Genomic DNA, 17,596 nt, shown 5'->3' with positions numbered 1-17,596 from the left:
GCGCGACGCTGTCACTCAGGATTACCGCCACGGAGCAGTACCACAGGAGTTTAATCACTTCCTGAGGGCAGCTCCAATGTAAACAGCCGTTCCCGCGATTGTGTGGGAAAATAACAGAACCCGCGGGGGAAAAATATCACTCAGTGTTTCTGCCGAACACAGCAGCTCCTCCGCCGCGCCGATCTCTCTCCGGCGAACGCAGCGGAGCGCGCGTTCCATTCCCGTCTTTCCCCGAGAAAACTTTGTTCACCAGCCCGACCTGCCTCGTGAAAAAACAAACCCCGGACAACGGGCAACACTTCAGAGTGGAAATACTCACGTACGAAACGCCGCGCCGCGAAAACCCAAACGGGCTTAACTCAGGTAAACACGGCACCAAGCACAGCCTTGGTAAACAGACGCCCCCCTGCCCCCCTGGACGGGAGCCCGCGTTTACTTACTTTGCTCCAGTTAGGGGGAGCGAGTGACGCACTGTGGAAAGTGAAGAGCTCGCGCTCGGAGCACGCCGCCCTGCCAGCGCAGCCCTCCTGGCAGGGACCCTCCGCGCTCCAACGCGTCGCTCGCCATACAAGGCAGCGCGGCTAAACATGTCGCGCATAATTCACACGCGGCCGGCGGAGTTCGCCTTTCACAGCACATATTTGGACCGCTTCGCTCGGGTCCTCGCCTCGCCTCGCCGGACGGGGAGGGGGGAAGAGAGGGAAATAAAAACAAGTTGCAGCGCTCGGCGAAAGAGCAGCGAGCGCCACATCCTCGCGCCGGCGCGCCGCGCGGGGGGGACAGGAGCGCGGGAGAGAGCGTGCGAGCGTGCGCCCGTCCAGTCCGGGGCGGCCAAAGATGCTGCCGCGTGCGAGCGCTTCACCTGCTTCTCTGTCTCTACCTCTCCGCCGCGGTCTCTCTACGGCCGGCTGACACTGCCTACCGCTGTCCCTCGGTCTGCTCCGCCAAGCATCTGCAGCCGCGTGACCTTCTGTCTCTCTCTGGCACCACACCGTGTGTGTGTGTCTGTGTGTGTGCGCACGCGTGCGTGTGATACACGGCTCGGCGAGGCCAGCCTGGACCCCAGCAGCCCGGGAGAGAGAGGGCGCACGCAAACGCACGCGCACGCAGCCAGCACAGTCCCCAACTTCCTCCTCCAGCTCCCAGCGCACTCAGGACTCCTGCAGCAGCGCTGAGCCGCCGCATGCAGAGAGACGGAGAGAGAGAGAGAGAGGGGGAGAGAGGGAGAGAGAAAACCCAGCCTTACCTCTCACATCGTTCGGCGTGTGTGTGTGCGCGCGCGTGTGTGCGTTCAGACGAAGGAGGACGGCCGCGGCGTAGCCCCAGGCACTGAGTGGATCATTCTTCAGGACCGCAGCGTCTTGGACAGCCGTCACACGCGGAGCATTCTCCTGTCTGGGCTCATTCAGCTGCACAGTGCAGCGGTCTCTCTCTCTCTCTCTCTCTCTCTCTCTCTCTCTCCCTCTCTCTCTCTCTCAGCAGTGCTTCTGCTGCCGCCTCGTGCCACTCACTCACCGTAGCCCCACCCCTAATCCAGCCCCACCAGGAAGAACTGGCTCTATTACAACACACTGGCCTTTTCAACTGTGTGCTACTGAGGGAAGGGGGGGAAAGCAACACAGAGAGACAGAAAAAAGCAAAAAGAGGGGAATGAGAGAGGGAAAGACAGAAAAGGAAAATGAAATAGCTTTTTGCGTTCCCCTTGGAATCCACATTGCATATGAGTAGTCAGTTTTCTCCCTGCACGTAACAAATACATTTTAATGAATACATATGTAGTTAGTGGCTGATTTTATTTCCACATCACATCAGGGTGGGCTGACACATTTTTGATATGTGGGCATTCAGAAAAGGGGAATCCCCATAAAATGTGCACATGCGTGCGCATGTAAAAACTGACCTGCACACACTGTCTCATCTCATCTCAAACTCCCCCTGTCCATCTCCTCCATTTGGTTCAGTCCAATCTGATCTGATTTGAAGTGTACAGTAACCTCTGAACTGTGTTGTTGCCATGCTGTCCTCCATCAGTTAGTACATCAGCTGATTTGGAGAGCTGGACTCTACAAGGGGGCTTAGGGCTCTGACGGTCTTGAATTATCTGCACGCTGGCTCAAGTGTGAATGTTTAGACTTGGCTTTCATAAATATTTATAATCTGCCAAAGGCCTTGGCATAAAATCTGATTTTGCAGTGGGAGTTGGACTTGACTGGGTGTTTATCCCCTGACCGAAAAAGGCATGCTGAATTCTGGGAGAGCAAATTTTGTCCCCCACAGATGGAAATTTGGGCTGTAATAGCAGAAAGACACCTTGACACAAAGCTCAGGTTGCTACCACAGTGACTACGGCCCCCACTGACCACAGCTGCCTCACTTTTCCACTTTCCACAATGTGGGTCACTGTATAGTGTGGGTCTGTGAGCAGTACAGTGTAGTCTAAATCACTGTATAGTGTGGGTCTCTGAGCAGAACAGTGTAGTCTAACTCACTGTATAGTGTGGGTCTGTGAGCAGTACAGTGTAGTCTGGGTCACTGCATAGTGTGGATCTCTGAGCAGTACCATGTAGTCTGGATAACTGTATAGTGTGGGTCTCTGAGCAGCACAGTGAAATGTGGGTCACTGCCTATTTCTCATTCGAAAAGTGACACTTTTTCTCCCATTTTGGATAGATCTTGCAATGAAGAGATGAATCAGGCCCTGAAAACAATGGAGCTGGAGGAAATGTGTCAATGCAAAGTGTAAGAACAGAATTAAAGGCTATTTTAAGGCTCACTCTAAACAAGCCTGCACGTCACAAGTCTGGATGTCCTGTTTGCTTCACACCGATGAGCTCAAAATGAGACAGGGGAACTGAGTTACAGGTGTTCTAAAGAAAAGTTAAGGTTAGACGTTGATGTCAAACCGATCTTAAATCACTGCAGACCAGAGCCAAAGATGGCCGGATGTTAAGGAATATTTTCCCCGTCACCTGGTGGTTCTTTTTGAAAAGAAGCTTTTAAGCTCATTTTTGAGTAATAAACTAAAGTGCCTGCAATTCACAGGAGTCTTTGTACTTTGGTTAGTGTTAAAGCTTCTTTGTTCACCGTTCACCCTGTGAACCACAGGATGTCAGAGATGTCAGAATATAGAATAGATGTTTCAGCAGGACAATACACTGACACGCGTCTATTTTCATGCTGTCTATGAAGACGAAGACGCAAACAAACACGTTTAGCTTTCCCAGAGGGAGCTGGCCAGTGACTCCCGGTTCATACAATAGGGAGGGCTGACAAATCATCAATGGCCACAAAGCAAAAACTGCAAGTCAACAAGTCACACGCAGGCACCCAAGTGTGAAAGTGTTTATATACCCACACACATACGTACACACGCACTCTCACACACATGCACGCAAGCATGCATGCACACACATGCATAAACACACACACACACACACACACACACGTACCCTTTAAGGATAACACTGGCAATTAAATTTTTCTCAGTATCGTGAACATATCCTATGAAAATACCAACCAAAAATGTTACTGTCCAACTCTCAGCACTTTTTGACATTCCCTACACCATTTAGCTTTCAACCAGGAAAGCCATTCATTTCAGTTGTTTGCTGAAGTCATTAAATACAGTTCTGATGGACATATTTTCATTTTCTGAAAATGCAACCTATTATCACAAAAAAACATAGTGTAAACATAGTTTAGTTTTTAGCAAATTTACTTAAAAACGGAGCAATCTGTTATTTTCAATGGGGACTATTTTCTGTTTTTTTCACATATCAAAAAAGCAATCATTGTCACTTTGTAAAGTTTTTTTCAGTAAAAAGTTCAAAGACAAAGTTCTTCGTAGTGGTGAGTTATGCTGACCAAAGCAACAATATGTCTCTTCGACTTGTTTTAATACTTCTTTGGAGTTCTATGACTTCTGGTATATCGGCATTGGCTACATAGACAATAATTATTCGGAGGACAAATTCATTGAGAGTTGGACAGAAGCATTATCAATTTTGGTCTTTTCATAGGATATGTTGACGATACTGAAAAAATTAAAATTACTGTTGTTATCCTTCAATAGTTTTACTTCTTTTAGGGGAGCTTAAACGATTAGTTGTTTTAGATTGCGAATTGTTAGATATTTTCAGTTCAATATAATATACTGTCTACAATAATTAAATGTGATGTTTGGAATCATTTTCAGAAAACAGCCATAAGCAACTGAGTGCTGTTCCCAAGTGGAAGACATGCAAAACTCCTGTCTGTCCAGGCGATAAGTCAGCACCAATTTACACCAGCTGACTCAAATCCCCATAGATGCACCCACCCACAGCAGCGTCCCCAGCCTAGGTGTCTGTCCTGTCTAAATCACAGACCTTTCCTCCTCTACAGACCGACATCATTACAGCATGTGCAGTGTCGTGAAAAAGTATTTGTCCCCTTCCTGATTACCTCTATTATTACATATTTGTCACACTGATCATTAGACAGAACGTGATATAATACAAAGGGCAACTCAGTAAACACAAAGCACATTTTTTACGTTAGAATTTCATTTATTTAATTAAAAAAAGTCATCAAACATCCATATCACCCATGTGAAAAGGTAATTGCCCCCGTAGATACTCGATCAACCAATTAACAAATTGAATTGCTAATTGAATTTAGCTGATTGAACACAGCCAGGCTTGATTGTAGCCTTCCCAGTTTAATCTAAATCTCAGTCATATTGAACCTTACCATCCGAATGAAGCAGTCACCACAAAGTTAGTATAAGCACACTATGCCACAGTCAACGGAAATTCCAGTAGAGATGAAAAAAAGTTGTCTTCAAATGGGGAACACCTGGAAAAATTGTGAATCTTCCCAGGAGTGGTCAGCCCGCCAAAATTTCACCAATGGCGCAGCGACAACTCATCCAGGAAGTCACAAAAGATCCCATAAGAACATCCAAAGAACTGTAGGCCTCTCTAGCCTACGGTCAGTCTTCATGATTCCACAATAAAAAAAGAGACTAGGCAAAAATGGGATTCATAGAAAAGTAGCAAGGCGGAAACCACTGCTAACCAAGAGAAACATCGATGCTCATCTCACATTTGCGAAAAAGCACCTGGATGACCCCCAAGCCATTTGGGATAATGTTCAATGGACAAATGGGGTCAAAAGTGGAACATTATAGACCGCATGGGTCCCATTATGTCTGGCATAAAGCAAATATAGCATTTTTCAGTAAGAACATCATAACAACAGCCAAACACGGTGGTGGTAGTCTGATTGTTGGGGATGCTTTGCTGCCTTGGGACCTGGATGACTTGCCATTATTGAAGGAACTATGAATTCTGCTCTGTACCAGAAAAGTCTTAAGCAGAATGTCCAGTAATCTGTCCGTGAGCTGCAGCAGAAGTGCAATTAGGTTATACAGCATGTTAACAATCCAACACATGAAGTCCACATCTGAATGGCTGAAAAGAGAAGAAAAGGGTTTTTGGAGTGCCCTATTCAAGGTCTTGACTTGAACCCGGTAAAGATGCTTTGGCAGGACCTGAAACAAGCAGTTCATGCTCAGAAACCTACCAATTTGTCTGAAGTAGAGCAATTCCACAAAGAGTGGGCTAAAATTACTCCACAGCGATGTGAAAAACTGATTAAATTACAGGAAGCATTTGGTTGCAGTTATTGCAGCTAGAGGTGGTGCAACCAACTATTCAGTTTAAGGGGGCAATTACTTTTTCGCATGGGTGATATGAGTGTTTGATAACTTTTTTCATTAAATAAATGTATTAATAATTAGAAAATGTGTTTTGTGTATACTTAGGTTCCCTTTGTCTAATATTTAATTTTGTCTTTGTAAAGACTTGAAACTATTCAGTGTGACAAATATGCAATAACAGAGGAAATCGGGAAGGGGGCATGGCACAGTAAGAGTACTTCTTAATATAGACTGTAATTAATTTAAACTTAGTATTTGTGAATGTAAATTCTCACCATTCTCAAAAAATGGCTTTTGTCTCATGGAAGCTGGGTAAAATGTGGTAGCACCTGGCTGGTAATAACAAGCCTGCAGTGCAGACACAAATTTGACACTGATCGTTTGTTTTTGGCACAGCCCGACAGATTGCCAATGAGGCACCCAGTTGCTCAACAGAACTGTTACAAAGGGGAGCGGGTCTGATGACACTGAGAGAGAGATTGTGAGAGAAAGAGAAAATGAAAGAAGGAGCAAGCAAGAAATATTCCTTTCCTTTTACATTTCATACTTCAACAGCTGGAATAGCATTTGAAGAGCTTTGGAAACATCTTCATGGAATTCAGATCAATTAGCTGCAAGACAGGGAGTGAACAGCCATCACCATAGTGACATCTACTGTTGTTGTGATTACACCAAGCCGCACAATGCACCCTCCAATCCCTCCTGTTAGCTTCACAAAATACAATAAAAAACTGTTGGGACAACGGAAATACAATTCCATACATTCCACAGGAAACACAGGTAACATATACAACACCGCCCCAGCTTGACATCCGGTTACAGTGAAACAATCCTGTGACCCAAAACATATAACAGGCTTTAAAACTTAAAACCGTGGTATTAAAACTGAGTGACCATTGTCTTCTCCCTCTCTTGGTTCTTTTCTCTTGGTTCCTCTCTCTTGGCCTTTTACCTCCTACCTCACCTCTCTTGCCACCACCACTCACCACGCAGTGCCACCAACGGGACTCCACATTAAAAGTTGGAGGTTGCTTAAATCAACGCAGCTTATTTAAGTTTAGAGTGCGAAGATGACCAGAGATCTCTTAGTTAACCCCTGACAAAGTATTCCATTTCTAGACAAAGTGACCAGTGACACCTGCGACCCAGCAGAGAACCTGGACAATACATCACCTCCTGGGCCCTGCATTCCACACTGCCATAATGGAGTGAACCTTCTTTTCCAAGGAACAAATACACTTTTCCAACCAGAAAAAGGGACTTCTTCAGACGGCCGAATGAAACATCCTCCCACACACAGCAAAGGACTCCAGTTACACGGATTTCTGCTGGAAACATCCACAACTTTCAACTCCCTAAGCACGTTTCCCAAAGGCCTCACAGCAATCACTGGAGGCCGCTACCCATGTGGACAAACGGACAGTAAGACTAACATTGCACGCATAGCTACAGAGTTAGCTTAGTCTTAACAGAGTTTAATGTGATTCTGTATGTTTCCATTTGTCTCTTTTTTCTTGATCATTTCGAATGAGTCTTTGTGTAATTACTTGGATTGGTTCATCGTCTATAGCTGCATAGTGCAACCACACAAACGGTCTCTTTTCTTCCAGCTAACTTTCCAGCTCCAACTCTGACAAACTCACTTTTCTTCCAGCTAACTTTCCAGCTCCAACTCTGACAAACTCACTATCTCAATATAGTCGGTATTTGCTAAATAATCTACCATTAGTTACGTGTATAGCTCATGAGTTACATGTTAAATTTGCCTCTCCTTTGTCCTGAGATGAAGGACATGTGTGCACGCACACACACTCATAACTCTCCTACCTTTTCTCCTACTTGGTTTTTAGATTAGATTAGTCTGTGTTATGTTTTCCCCATTCTCTCTTCCACACCAACACCTCCCCATTCTCCCATCCACACCAGCACCTCCCCATTCTCCCCTCCATGCCAACGCCTCCTCATCCTCACCTAAATATGTAGAGTACTGTATGCGACTCCTGCAGCAGTAAACACACAACTGTATGTGAGTCAAAGTGAGCAAATAAAGATTTGCTCCTGCTTTATGCTGTTTGGACACAGACAGCTAGCCTACCTGCTGTGAACACATTAACCCTTTCCATATGATGCATCTGTGTTTGTCGCAGATGGTGCTGCATTTCCTGACCTCCCATCAATGCTCACCTTTAACGAGCAAAAAAACTATCATAACTGGAGTTTCTGGACAGGTAGTTTAGACAGGATGGATGTAGGTGAGAGATGTGAACAGTCATTCCCAGGTGCTCTCTGGCTTTGTGCTGCTCTTTGAGGGTTTCAGTGTGGTCCTCAGGCAAATGAACAGTCACAGTATCATGCAAAACAGGAAGAGATAAAGGAAAGGCTCCACTGAAGCTTGGTCACATGACCTCCAAACAGATGGTTCTGAAATGGGCCTATCGCAAGCCTGCGGCTCAAGTTTAATACCTTTTCTCTGCCTATCCTTTTCAGCTGCACAGTGCTTCTCTCACAATCTTTTACCCTGGAACTCATCTGAGTTTATGACTCTGCTCAAATAAATGAAAGTTACTTTCACACACAGAGCATGTGAACATGTCAGCTGATGAGTGTGTATGTGTGTGCACGCACATATGTGTAATTGCGTGTGTGTGGTTGGTGAGTGTGGAAGATTTTTTTTTTATTTACAGTCAATTAAATTTGTTTAGCATGTTTTTACACAGACCAATTTACAAAGATGCTTTACAGGGAAACAGGAAAATAAGATGTGAATATCCCCTGCAAGATGCCAGTATGGTCACTTTGGACATGGACAACATGAGAGTATGTGACTACTGGCCAATCTGAACTCCCCTCCCCACATCCAAACGCAGACCTTCACCATCCTTCCTCAGGGCCTTCACTCTGCTCTGCTCATGGGTTTGATATTTATCAGGACCCTGCAAATTACACAAGTAAGGATGTGAATTCTCACCGGACTGGGTGAATCCCAGCCATGCTTCATCCTTATTAATAGAACCCTACTCGTTCCATCGCAGGTTCTTATAATAGCACTGCACGTATGACTGAGAGAAGGGCCTGCACCTCACCAGCAGTGCTCGTTAATTATTCATGAGGTGAGCTCAGATAGTCTGGCTGTTCTGTACAAAGTTTATGTAGCGAGAGTTTGTACAGAAGAGGAAAACAGCGAAATATTTAGTTTTCTCCTTCATCTGTGGCAATCTTCATGATGAATTTTGCCAAATATTTGTGTGTAACTTTATTTAATGGACATTCGTTCAAACAACATTTTGTTGAACCTGTAAGACATTTGCTAAAACCTGCGTGTGTGTGTGTGTGTTTGTGTGTGTGCATGAGTGAATGACAGACCGGGTACTGTAGATGAATACTAGCCCACCCATGAAGAGCAAAGCTCAAAGCAACCAGTAGCAGAATCAGTCACGTTCTCCCCTCTGTCTAAAAGCGGAAAACTCTGCAGTCATTTGGGGCTCTCAACACTTGTCAGCTCTCTTTAACATTCTCACTCTCCTGCTTCTATGCAATTGTTAAAATTTCACTCTAAATGAGTTTTGCTTGCCAGCTACTGCAGGTCTTACATGAGTACAGTTCTGCTCTGGGTCACAGACATCATTTGACTAAATGCAAAACTCAAAGTACAGCTCTCAAAAATTTAAATGATAACCATAAAAATAATATTGCACACAAATGTTAAAGGCAAGATACTGGTTCATAGGGAAATCGAAACAGTCATGGATTATCAGTTTATTATAAGTTTTATAAACTGTATAAACAGTATTCTGCCACCATAATGAACCGTTTTCAACAGTGTTTATTTGTATCTAGTAAGACACAGTAATAACACAATCAAGGCTGCACTGGAATGTCACCATAGTCAGTACTGTGAATTGTATTAAACTGTTGTCAAACTGTTAAAATTTCTCGACATGTGAACAAATTATTTGTAATGACTTGTGCATCTGTATTTTATATTAAAAACCATTTCAACAGCAGTTTTCACCAGAGACCAAAACTATCCAAGAGAACAAAGCTGTTATAGTCTCTCACCAAACCAGATCACAGCGAGCACCGTGGCATTTAAATGTTCAAAGAAAATTTTAAATGCAGACTGTAAAAAACCTGCCACAACCATCGAATATGCTCTCTCTCTCAATCTCTAGTCCTCAGACACACTCACAAATCAACACACAAACATATGCACACTCACACACATGCATAATCATGCACACAACCAGTGCGTCACAATAAGCAGCAACAGTGGAAGTCTTGGGTCCTTACCTGTTTGTCTCTACTGTGCACCAGAAAGCCTCTGAGCAGGTACTAGGCGATTCCCTTCACTGGATGAAGCTGTGCTGCAATGCATTTTGGGAGGTCAGTTACGTTCACTTTTTTCTCTCTGCACTGCCTCTGTGCTGAGGGCCTGTCTGGAGGACTCCTACTGACCACACAGCCCAGCAGGTCTCAGAGAGCACCAAATTAGCCCGCCGCACGACCGCTGCTGGGGTTTCTATAGCAACAAGCTGGTTCCCCTTCTCTCTTTGCATGCGTTTTCACTGTTGAAAAGGGTAACACCTTCTTATGCCTCTTTTTCTTCACCTTCCTGTATTTTGTACCGGCTGGTTGTTTCACGCTATGATAAGAGGAAGTCCCCCTCACACAGGACTACATGAGATAGCATGTCGCTTCTCCAATCAGATTGAGGAGAAGATGAGACTTTAATATGATTGGGTGACAGAGTGTGAATCAGGGGGACCCAAGTTTCTATTTTTGTTTGCCGACAGGGTTTTAATGCAGTTCATGACATGGTCTGACCCCTTTCTAATCGCTGCCACGGCATCTGGCCCCACCCATCGACCTTGCTCAAGCTGACGGGAGGCCCAGTCAGGGTTCCTGGAATCAGCCTGTGGTTTCTCTCTACCACCTCTCTGTAGCTTCCTTCCCCACTCTGCACAGGGGTCTGCTGCAAACAGATAAAACAGATGAGTGCACAACAAGTACCCAAAATACAAAATATGCAGAGAGAGAGAGAGAGAGAGAGATCGTTCTGAAAGCATCTGCCCGTCAGCCTAGAGTATGTCAGTTCACTGTTGATGATGCACTAACGTTGGCAAAGATACAGTACCTCACGCAATGCACTTGCAACCAGTTTCACTAACAGATCATAAAATCTTACCAAAATCTGATATGGTAGACATGGTATATTCACAAGGCAGACAAACAGCAGCATCTCTCTCAAAAATGTGATGAAAATAGACACAGCAAGACACGACTGACTATTTACCGGCCCATCACCATGGTAACAGATTCCATTTCCCTTAATCATGGTTAATCAGGCAGCTGGTGGGTTTGGAGTGAAGGGCTTCGATCTGCAAAAAAAAAAAAAAAAAAAAAAGATTTAAAATAATACAATAATTAGACTGAGAAACAACCAAACTCCTGAGCTACAAAGGGCAGCACCTATGTCGTTTCCCCTGGAGACAGACTTACAGGAAGGCGAGTGCTCTCCTGCAGGCCTCGGCCTTGTCAATCATTGTCCTGTGCAGACACACACATTGGTCATATCCCCTATCCTTCCCTCCCCCCCTTCTGTCATCCTACAGTCTCTGGTCTCTCTTTCACAGTACTCCCTCCTTCATCATCTGTGTTTGTTCACACACAACGCCCTCCCAACAAACATGCTCAGTTCATTAACCCACCTCCACAGAGCTCTACCAGCCTCTCAGATGGCTTCAGCTGCCTTACAGTTACAGCCTGTTTGTGTAATATTGAGCTTCCACCTTTTTTATTGCTTTTTTATGCCGTCACCTGGAAACACGACCGCATCAAGTCGAAGTGCTAATGACATTTATGACACTCCTTCCTCCAGAATCCTTGTACTGAAGCTCAGGCAGATGGGAACTCCAAGCAGGGACCTAGAAATTTGAACTAAGAAACATAAATGAATTACAGACTTCAAAAAAGAGCTCTCTTTCACCAAGGTGTGTGTGCGTGCATGCGTGTGCTTGCATGCATCTGTATGAGCTTCAGTATAATTAACATAAGCTATTTGAGAACATTTACCTGCACTTGCCAGCTTAATGATTCTAGTTTCCAGCAGTTCCTGGTTTCGCAGATCATTTATGTGCAAGCAGGGCTTACTTTCATCTGGGTGTCCCCAGCACAGCACAATCTGCGTGTGGGCTAGCAGCATCCGGCAATACAGATGAGCTGTTTATCATTTTAATGACTTCATCACGGCCCTGTATGCGGCAATGTTCAGTCTGGTCAGGTGAGCAGGGGGCAAATAAGCCCAGCAAACAGTAACAGAGAAACACACAACACAGTTGCCCTGTGAAAGAGTTTGCAAGTGAACACGCACAGGCCCCCCCTGCACACACTCGAGCGCACGCACACATTAACTATCATGTTCAGAATGTAATTAGAGTAATCCATCATATCTCCTGTGTGGGAGCTCTTAATTAATCAGGGTTATCAATAGAGAGGATGGGACCGGCGGTGTGTGGCGGCGAGGGTCAATATAATGGTCCCCTGTTTCGTTTGCCTCCATCCATTCTGCTGAGTGAGCCATTGAATTACTGTATTTTCATTATTCATATTTCCCATAGTACACAATGCCTGGAAAAAATTCATATACATATTGTAATGGATATGTTATATCATGGGAGTAAGTACCATGCAACAAATAAGTCACAATAACTAATATATTCCCTTGTCTTTACACATATGAATAATGCATTTTTATTGTGCACACACATGCACACCCAACTCAACTACACAAGCACACACAAGCATAATACACAAAATGTACAGTATATACACACAGTGCATACTACACTGACACAGTTTGTTACAAGAACATTCTCCCATCAAATCCTTTCCCCTCTCTTCAGCAATCATATTGATCCAGCTCACACACAGCCACTTCGCCCCAGTATCCATAACCTCATTCGTCCCATTTTTAATTAATATTGTCATTTTGGTCTGCTGCTAATCGCACATACATATTACAGTGCTCCTACTGCTCTGGGGTCAGTGATCAAGAGTAAGGAAGGAGTCTTACTACACATTCTAATATGACTGAACGTCATTATCCCAAAGAGTGCCCAAGGTAAAATATAGCCTACTTTCCTACAATCTGAAAGAAAACAACAGCCATTATGCTAATGTAAATTAGCATCATTTTGTCAAGTATTATGGAAGGAATAAACCACTCTGGGGTGTCCCGTTATTGGAAAAGAATGTATGATGGGGGAGTTGATACGGCCGAGGTGAAGCTGAGGCCACTTACCACCCCCGAAGAACATTCCTTTCCAATAACAGGACACCCCAGAGTGTTTTTTTCCCCCACATATTCAGTGGTACTAGTGATAGCTACTTTTATCTTTATTGATTTTTATTGAAGAACCTCCATAGTTAATTCAGTGATTTTATGACAATTCTATCAGGAAAAAAATAGCTCCTTTTCATTTTTATATCATACAATTAGCATGAATTTCGGTTATTTTTGTTGTTACATTATTTAAGAAAACGAAACCATAACTCAGTTTAAATTTAACTTGCTATGTCTTGCTTTTGTTTTGTCACACAGTGTAGACATAGTGTCTTTCTAGTCCCTCTCAACCGGGTTAGAATAAAAACTATCTAGTTTTATGCTCGGTTCCCCGTCATTCACGTTACCTAGCTAACATTAAAATTCAGTTGGGTTTTAGGTCAAAATGACAAAATTCCTAAAATTCCATGGATTCATACATTTTATCAACTCCTTATTCACTTGATAACAAGTTCATTTTCTTTGTGTTCTAGAGATCCCAAGTTATTTATGTCAATATCTCAAAATAACAAATGTTGTTTTCCTGAGATTACGACATAATTTTCTCGAGATTTTGAGATCACGAAACGTCCTTCTGCCAAGATAACTACATAAATACTTTGAGATCTCAAGAAAACAAAACAAATTAAATGTGATATTGCCCTGATTTTTTTTACATTTCTGTCACACTTAAAATGAGTGCCGTGAAATGAGTGACTGTGAGCGACAATAATAAGGCAGATACTTCAGAAATGGTTTCAAATAAAAGCCCGTCTGTGCATACATACAAGAGGAACCCATCTCAAAGTTGTTTCCCAACTTAGAAAAGTTTTGGCATTTGATGTAATCACAATATATCATGGCCTGGAGTGAGTTATTGCTTTTATAAAATGGTTGCCGAACATTATAATATAGATATTGTAGGCACAATCCAATTAAAACAGCTTTAATTGACCATTTCATTGCAAGAACAATGTACTGTACATGAAAGCAGTTCTTCACTCTCCATACATAGTGCTAGGCAACGTTAGTAAAATCTCTTTTGTTCTGCCAAATTTGGCTAGCTAGCATTAGTGAGCTAACAAGTTTTTGCCGTATTGATGTTTATTTGTAGATTTCGATTGGTTGTGCAACCACTGAAAAGCTGTCCAACATCAGTGGTATCGTGTTGCATAGATCTGTTCATTTTGTTAGGTGGACGAGGCACGTACTTGGTATGGCGAGGATTCTGCTTCCCCATTTCCAGTCTCCAAGTTTCGATTGCCAATAGATTTGGAGACAGTTCTCGCACTTTAAATAGAACTAGAAAGAAGTAATAGATGTCATAGCCATGGTATACAGTTATTATACTATGGCTATTAACCAATCAGATTGCAAGATTTTCCATACAATACCCAAGCCATAAAGTAATGTATCCTATCTGAGTGTCCGGGAGTCATTTTCTCACTGCTCTCTCACTCTCTTTCTCTCTCTCTCACACACACACACTCTCACGTCCTTCTACAAAGTTGGTCATTGATATTTTCCGTAAGATATTTTCAGATCAGAAGATATTTAGTCATTTATAATTTAAGCAATGGGCACTGCTGACCTGCTCATGTGGACTCCATAGTCCACATCTAAACTCCTCTCAAAAGAGAAGAATTTATTTAATTGTTGTGTGCTGTTCCTGGGTGACCATTTGATGGACAGCTGTCCTGCAAGGAGCTGTTGCGTAGCAGTGGAGTGGGGGGTGGGGGGATGTGTGAAGGTGCTTCACATCCCAAGATATTTTTCCACAGCCACCTGTCAGTCTTAGGGGGACACGTCTCATCCCCGTGGACAGAAATATATTCACAGAATGCAGAGCTTCATTTTAAACCTCACAATGAATGCATGAAAACAGATCATATCCTGTGGATGCATATATACCTATAGATGGTTATTATTTTGACCATTCACAGCATCATCTCCTGCATAATTCATTCACAGCTATGACGCACCCCTCTCTCAATGTAGTCCAGAATCAATCTGCTTCAAAACAGCAATCTCACGGCATCAAAGGCTTGACAGTCTTTTCTGCTCCAACAGTGCATTCACTCTAAGTGGTTGTGGCAACACGGAAATATGGAAGACTTGTATAGGGATTGCAGAGGACATTGTGTCATGACTTTTTCAGGAAGTGGAGGAGGGATGTCTCTCCCAGTCAACACTGTTTTTCATAAGCCTCAGGCTCAGAGATCGGTTCTGTAAATATCACCCCCACACCGCTGCGGTGACCCTCAGGTGGAGAGTCCAGTTCTCTAGGCTGAACACCAGTCCATAGTACACTAGCTGTCTTCAGGCAGCTGCTATAGAAGTGCTAATTTTAACCACAGCAGTCTGTGCAATTACAGGTACACGATTATCCTCTGACGGCATGGAACTGAAGTCCATGGCTGCTTCGGTTATTGTGCATATAATTTTAGATCTTTTCAACATCAACTGTGGAACCGAGAACAGGAAAGGTGGGAGGCTAGGGGTGAGGGGTAGAGATGTGGTGATATACGTTAAATAGACATTGCTGGTTTACAACCAGGATGTTTGCAAATCCACTGATCTTTATAATACATGGATAAGGCTGCTACATCACCATGTCTACTTCATATATCAGCCCATCAAGACAACATAAGATCCACAGATCTGTACAGTTACATTGAAGTCTATAGATTTTTACAGATTGGAGGAGGGAGGGGGAGACTGAAGTGGGGGAGAGAGAACCAGATAAAGGGAAAAGGAGAGGTGTAAAAAAAGATGGGCGATTATAGGCGTTGGGGTGCGAGGGAGTTCAGTGTAGCTGGCAGTTGCTCTGGGAACCGAAAGGTTGAAAAACAGGATGGGTCGGGTTGTGTTTTTGAATCATCGTTTATGCATATAAAGAAGGCTGCATGAAAAACATCATATCATTTGGCCATTATCTGGAAATCAGCACCCCTTCCCGGAACGTCCACTCTCCTGGTGTATCACACAAATACTGGCTGAAGGAGTTTAGAAAATTAGCATCAATAACTTGTTTTCATTCCCACCCACATGCATCCACACTACAACTAGAAGTGCTAAATGGTGTTGAAATAAACGTCCTCTATAATATAACCTCAATTCACAAACAGCCCACACACACAAATACCATTGCACACAAGACCGCATTTCCATTAATTGGAATGCATGAAAAAAATTGCTTTTTGTTTCAAATTCCAGGTCGTGCTTAAAAAGGAGGACTTACTTCACCAAAATTGTAGATGGAATGGTTTCAATATAATCCAGCTGAAATATCAGACTCCTCCCACAAAGTGTCAAAGTCTTAAATAAAACTTGCACATTTTTTCTACTTTCTGTGTTAGAAGTGATATAGACATGTCCAGGATTCGTATTCTCCTTTATTTCTATTCTCTTCATAAGGATAAGCATATTCTTCACTCATTTACTCTTTGTTTTTTAACTGAAACCAGGCTAACTGGTCAGATGATGTGTCTGTTTTGCTGGGACGCTGTCCAGCCACTGCATGGCATTACTATTACAGGTTTAAAGGCCTATAAAAGTAAAATGGGAGATTATGATGAGGGGGTGCTGAGCCTGGCTGGCAGAGAGGGGATGCACTTGACTGAGGCTAATGGCTAATGGTAGCTTAGGAGCTCTCTCTCTCTCTGTCTCTCTGTCTCTAGCCCACTGTAGTAGCACTCTGCACTGATCATCTGAAGGTTCCAGTTTTCACCACCCGAGGAACTCTGCACCATCTGACAGTGCAGAGTCCTGGGCTAGTTCAGTCTGGAGAAGCCAAGCCTGTTGCTGCATTTCCCTCATGTAGCGCCAGAAGCTAAATTCATAGGCCTGCCCTTTTCAAGGCTCCCAAACAGAGCCTTTCCCCACCTTCCCCTGTACTGCATAGGACTGCATGACGGGCACTCTTCACAGGAACCAGGAACAATTGAATTAAACATTCCAGGGACCAGTTTATCTTGAGGGCAGCAGGTGCTAAAAGATAATTATTCTTCATTTAACTAGAACCCAGGGCTGGGTCACTTGTGAAATCTTCCCCTTTAGTTCTGTTGAAGAAACAGTGAGGCGACAGCATGAAAAGGACTTGCTATAAACTTACTTACTATGCTATAAACCAGTAATCTCAAACAGGGGACCTGGAGGGCCACTTGGTGTGCTGTTTTTAATGCTTTAACACTTAAATTCTTAATTTAAGTCACTGACAGACTGAACCTTGTTTCCAAGTCCTAAATGGACTTCTGATCAATTAGAAACCACCAAAATATTCAGACAGAATGGCCCTCCGGGACTGGAGCTTGAGATACCCATTATAAGTTCTTCATTCACATGGTAAGTTTCTTAGAATTACTGAACCATTATGATGAGAACTCCATTCCATGGAAGGCCAGGAAGGAGCTACTGGGAAGGAGAAATGCATCAGGGGGCCATTTTCCCATTCTGCCAAACAAATATGATGCATTCAGCCTCGCTTTACACAAAAAGGTATGCGTAAATTACAAAGCCAACACAGCTGTAATGACTCACAGCAGCCAGACAGCCGATAAAACACTTAAGTCTCT

The 17,596-nt window shown here is 43.5% G+C and overlaps 1 protein-coding gene across 9 annotated transcripts in view; it reads right to left on the bottom strand.

The window, feature by feature from the left end:
* Positions 1 to 10,473, bottom strand: part of LOC118210079 (muscleblind-like protein 1) — a 69,930-nt gene extending 59,457 nt beyond the window's left edge. For 3 of the 9 annotated variants that reach the window (XM_035385937.1, XM_035385935.1, XM_035385934.1), the window contains exon 1: positions 1,247 to 1,468. The gene's annotated coding sequence lies outside the window, so the exon portion shown is untranslated. Of the gene's footprint in view, positions 1 to 1,246; positions 1,471 to 9,991 lie in introns of those variants that run through there. The other 6 variants (XM_035385938.1, XM_035385936.1, XM_035385933.1 and 3 more) reach the window with 5 other exon arrangements.
* Between the last annotated feature and the right edge of the window lie 7,123 nt (positions 10,474 to 17,596).

The sequence above is a fragment of the Anguilla anguilla genome, chromosome 12 (assembly GCF_013347855.1).
Source record: "Anguilla anguilla isolate fAngAng1 chromosome 12, fAngAng1.pri, whole genome shotgun sequence".
NCBI classification, from domain to species: domain Eukaryota; kingdom Metazoa; phylum Chordata; class Actinopteri; order Anguilliformes; family Anguillidae; genus Anguilla; species Anguilla anguilla.
Note: the sequence above shows the minus strand (reverse complement) of the source record. Positions and strands in the feature narration are given on the sequence as shown.